General features: G+C 43.8%; 1 long non-coding RNA gene across 1 annotated transcript; it reads left to right on the top strand.

Annotated features, from left to right (window-relative positions):
- Positions 1-352: 352 nt before the first annotated feature.
- LOC125720117 (uncharacterized) lies at positions 353-1363 on the top strand. The gene is made up of 3 exons (XR_007385354.1): positions 353-440; positions 665-832; positions 1236-1363. It is a non-coding gene; the product is annotated as an uncharacterized LOC125720117 (long non-coding RNA).
- The last annotated feature ends 4217 nt before the right edge of the window (positions 1364-5580 follow it).

Genomic DNA, 5580 nt, shown 5'->3' with positions numbered 1-5580 from the left:
TTATAAACAGAGTAGTTACTCATGTTGTGCTTGGATTGGTGGTTATCCTAATTGTTCTGGAAAAGAGAATCAAGTAAATGAATGAATGCAAGTAGACGTAAGTATGGTTCAATGCGTTCATTAATGATTGCTTCCTTAATGAAAATACTCCCCTGTTAATGCAGGTGTACTGTGGCTTTGGTGATTTCTGGAGGAATGCTTGTAGAGATTGCAGGCTGTGTTAATAGACTTGGAGCCTGCAGATGAGTGTCGGATTTCCTGCTGGAGCCGGACTCTGTCATGGCTGGGGCACGGGGGGGGGGCAGCCAATGCCTCCATGTCAGCTTCAGAGACTGGAGCCCCCTCTTGCAGAGTGTTGCCTTTTTCGGCCGTAGCACCCAGACGGTCCTATTGGGGAACTGCCAGGACACCATCCACGCTGAGCTAATGTGACTCTTGCCGTAAGTTACGTAACTGTGAGAAAAACAAAAACAGTCCAAAAAAAACAGAAGAAGCATGAAATCAGAGCTCAGACATTTATAATTACTCACGCATCCATAGGAAATGTGCGAATGCAGGAATGAATTAATTAACAGCCGGTGTCTATAGACTACATTACAGCCACGCTTAAATATCTCATGCAATTTATTACAAAAGAATATGTGCAATTTTTGTATTTATACAGTTTTTATGGCATGACTTAAAACAACGCCAGTTCGGGAAAAACCATACAATCTGTTTCGCCTTTCAAGAAAAATTATTGGGAACGGCTGCAACCAGTTTGCCGGAGGACTGCACCAATGCGACGAGCCGGACATTCCTTCACATCCTCATCTATGAGCCTCAGTCCATAGTAGGTGGTTTTATTTGAAGTGTTGAACAGTTGGAAATGGGCTCTTTGTCTTCCTTTTCACATAAAAGCTGTTTATTGAAAGCATGTCATATTGTATGTGGCTCTGTGAGTTAGATTCTGTGCCTGTGATCAGAAAGTTGCTGGTTTGAGTCCTGTGGTCGGCAGAGTAATTTCACAGTTGGTCCCTTGAGCGAGGCTCTTAATTGCTTCAGGGACTGGCCAACCATACTTTCTTAACTGTGTATCATTTTAGATAAAAATTGTCTGCCAGATAAATAAAGGTATATGTTTACGATGAGATTTGGTCCAATACGGTTCATAGGTCGGTTGAGTTATACCAAATTTCAGCCCCTCATGGTAATGACCATCTCATGTGACATTGCCATTCCAATCTTTCCCGCAGATGCTGGGAGAGGATGGGGTTGATGGCACTGCCTTCAGTGAGCCTGAGAAACTCTGTGCTGCTGGGGTTTCTCCACATTCTGCGGAGGAAAAACACGAAAGGTCTCCTAATAAATGGGACAGAAGAAAGTAACGGTCCTCTGAATTATCATTTGGAGAAAAAAAAAGAAATCAATCGATCAATTAATGGGTCAATGGGATTGTTTTGACAATGTACATTAAGCAGTAACTAATTGCCCAATTGTCAGATGCTTTTAGTACCAGATCCTGGGAATCAATAATGCAGTAAGTTTGTTATCAATGCAGGGGAACACTAATGCAGAGGCAGAGTTAAAGGGACATAGAAAGAAGGGCCAATGTGCATACATACATCTGTGTGCGCGTGTGTGCATGTGTGCTTTTGTGTTGGGCCAGGCTCACAGCAATGCATCACAGCTGTGCCGAGGCTCCTCATCGGACCGGTCAAACGGAACGTCAATGGCCCATTAATAATCAAAGTGACGATGGACTTTATCATCTGCTAATTCTACAAAGTCCACGCGAACATCTGCTGATCCCAGTGAGATGCTCTCCAAGAATCTCACCACCCAGAATATCCTAGCAACTCCTTTTGCAGGAGCTCACAGTGGTTTCCTGACATTCTGGAACCGAGGGAGGAATCGAGTTTCCGTGTCGCTCGTTCATTCTCACAGGGTGTTTGCATGATTAAGAGAAGACGCTCTTCTGTCGGCGATCTTAAGCGTGCTCATGGTATATGAAAGAGTGCAAACCCTTAACTTGTGCAAATTCTCTGACGAGATCCCCATGCGGCATTGGAAAAAAAAACATCCTTTCATGAATTTTTAAGGGCAATAGCAGACCTCTTCCAGTTTATACTGCATTCATGCATTTTTAAAACAAATAAACATAAAATATAAAAGGATGTCATCATGCAACAAATGATTATGTGAAGTTGCCAAACTTTGGTTAGCGCTGGGGCAGAGGAATCCCGTGTGTGCACCTCTCCACTCTGTGGTCAGCAGCATTCCCGGACAGTGACAGATGAAGATGGACGTCACGTGGCCATGGGCTTTTTGGTAGGCCACTGTTGCCACGGTGGCCTATTCATTAGTCCTTCGAAAATCTCACACCCATTCTGGGATCAGGTGTCACAAGCAGAGCCTCTACAAGCAGTTATGAGATTGGATTCTGCCTGCGGTTTGGGCTGACAGGCATTTAGCGGTGCATTGTGGGTACAGTTTAGAAGTAAAATGAGCTGGGATTAGTGTCCTTTTTACAGAGCGCACCCTCCCCCAGGACGGAAATCCGTTAAGTATGACTGCCCCTCCATTCAGGAAACAGACCTGAAAAAAGGGGGGAGGGGTGGATGTGCTTCAGATAAGCAGTGCATTTTGGAAAAACAAGTTTATATGTATGAGTGAACTAAGTCAAAGGGGTTATTTGAAGAAAGGGAGCAAGCATCTGCGTGTGTGTTTCTGAAAAACAGCATCTTGCTGTGATTCTCCACCCAGAAGAGCAGAGACACCAAAGACCAGCATGAACCTGCCAACTAGCCAGCAAAGTGGAACCTAAATACTAAACCAAAGGATATTACCCACCGCCAGCGGGGCGACTTCATCGTGCTGCCAAAGGTTACTGTGATGATCCCCAGCTCCCTGACTTACCTGTGATTTCACCTAAATATAATTTATGTTATCGACAAAAACACAAGCACACATATATTGAATTAACCTCCTAATCAAAACATCCGAGCTTTATTTCATGCTGACAATGGGTCATAAAACGTAGTTTGCGAGTGAATGTGATGCACACTGTGTACACAGGTAGGCATGTGGCATTGAGATAAACGGGAGGGGAAGAATTAATTGGATCATTTCTAGACGTGGTCCCCATTCAAGATGGCTTCCCTTTAGCTTATGTGGATCTCCCTGGCCAGTCAGTGGCCACCATGCTGTTTCTGCATCTTTCTGTTCGCCAAAAAAGCGCCCCCCCCCGGACCAATTTGACCTGTTCTCTCTGCGACTACCCTCATAACGCATAGCATGGCCGACCTCCCTTTCTCCTGCAGCATTATGCAGATAAATTATTAATTGCACTGATGATCAATTGATGTAGCTTTTTCTTAAGGGGTTAGACGGCTTAATAATTCACAAATATGGCGCAGACCTTTATGCACTCTGGTGAGTTCGCCAAGGCCCCCAGCTTCGTTAAGCAGCGCCGGGTTATGCATTTCAAGTCTGATGCAAGAAGATTGTTACTCTCATGTTGGTTAAACCTTTATCCAATTACCAGGTGCGCGCACCGTGAATGGGCCCTAATGTGAAACATGCACTGCCTCGGAAGTGGCGTGTGAGTGGGAAGCTGTCCCGGTCCAGCCAGTGCAGGTGCAGTGGGGGGGTTTAGTTGCTACAATCAGCCTATTAAAAAAAACACCAAGGAGGCTTTCTGGTCTCGCTCAGATCCGGGCAGCCGGTGCACGATGGGGATCGAGCTCCACTTTTTATACAAGGAACAACATCCAGACGGAATGTCATGCCGGAACTATGGGATAAAGACGAATGCAGATCGAGAGCCGGCCAGAATCTCCACCACCTGATGCCCAAAAGCACATTCTTTACATTTTACAAACTCGCAGATAAATTTTTATGGCGGTGAGATGTCTGGTTTTTCTATTAAAATTCTCATTAAAAAAACAGATCACAGCACAAAAAAAATACTATTTCTGCTTTAAACTGCAGTTCCCAGAAATGTCTCGTAAGAAGCCGCTTCAGCATGCTGCAGTGTCTTGGACTCGTTTTACTCTATTAGCACTCGCTCAGTAATCTAGCACTCTGACATCTGCTCAGAATGAATCATCCTTAAATCACATGGCAACCGATTGTCAAAAAGTCTGTGTTTCATGCTGCACCATGCAGGGTTATTCCCTGCCGCAGCCATGTGCCTGTAACTGAAATGAATGAATGAATGTTTTAATGCTCTTAATTGCATTACTACCAAGATGAATAGAAAGGTATTTTACTGAGTTACAAAGGAGACATTTAGTGTTTAACACAAATAGACAAACGCATAAATAAAAACCAGCCTTGAGCTGTTTTGTTTTGTTCTGTGAAGATGTTTTGTTGAAGTTATACATTTTATCCTCATCTCATTGCTTTGTAGAACCCTCAGCAGTGACAGGTTGTGTCAGTCAATGCTGTTTTCACAATTTAACCACACGTCTCTCCAAAGACAAATGCTCTTTCAACATGGAGAGCAGGAATGGAATGTTGAATTTGAGTTGGGGGTATGAGTTTGAGTGAAGCCCATAGATGGAGGAGCAGAAAAGTGCCTCCCCAGCTACAATTTATTTATTTATGCCTCTCAAACCTGAACAATTTACTACAGACTATATTGTTATACTAATAAAAGTAACCAAAGTGACATTATCCTTCAGCTCCTTCACCTACAGAGCCTGCTTTATGAAGTTTGCTTTATGAAGTTTGCTTTATGAAGTTTGCTTTATGAAGTTTGCTTTATGAAGGCTTACTTCCTGCACACCCTGCTCGTCCAGCTCACTACCCGCCCGGTACAGCAGAGAACAGCCAACACTGACGTTTTCACCAGACCTGTGACAGATGCAGCATTTTAAAAAGGAAGCCGTCAGACACCTCACCTGCTGTGGCATTCCTAGCATTTCCATTCGGGTCTGTGAAGTAGCCCTCAAAAAATGAGCTGCGCACTTTGTAGATAACTTGCTGCACAAAACCACAAAGCAGATGAACTTCACATTTAATGGAGAACTACTATTATTCATGTTGAAACACGAACTATATATAGAATTAACTTAGATGGCAGACCGATGAACTGTATGAACCCAAAACTCTATGTTAGAAACTTCTAAGAAGAACTGTTGGACTACTGAGTACAATTTTAATTGCTGTTATTAGGAATATAATATTATGATATTATGAGCTACTTTGCATAACAGCATTGTGAAAAACAGAGACACACTTTTACAAGTGTAATATTGACTAGGCAATAATTTTGACCCACCGAGCTTTTGCCTGAAATAGTCACACCTCATTTACCTGTTTATTTCTCAAAAGAGACTTTGATTTGCTCAGCTCGTCTAAGGGAACGTGCACACGCTGTTTGTGCATGCTTTATTTCAGCCGTCAGGGGCCATCACCCTTAACCATCTCGTTCTTTGTCTTGCAGGAGCCACGCTGACTGAGAGCTTTCAGGCAGTGATGCTGAGTGCTGACAGAGGCGTGAGATGTGCTGGGGGGGGGGGGGGGTCACCCGCGACATGGAGGCACTAGATTTTCTGCAGGACCTTTCAGAGAGGCTTTATGATAAGCAGTCCC

Source organism: Brienomyrus brachyistius, chromosome 2 (assembly GCF_023856365.1).
Source record: "Brienomyrus brachyistius isolate T26 chromosome 2, BBRACH_0.4, whole genome shotgun sequence".
NCBI lineage: Eukaryota > Metazoa > Chordata > Actinopteri > Osteoglossiformes > Mormyridae > Brienomyrus > Brienomyrus brachyistius.
The sequence above is the reverse complement of the archived record's forward strand: the minus strand, read 5'-3'. Positions and strand labels throughout refer to the sequence as shown.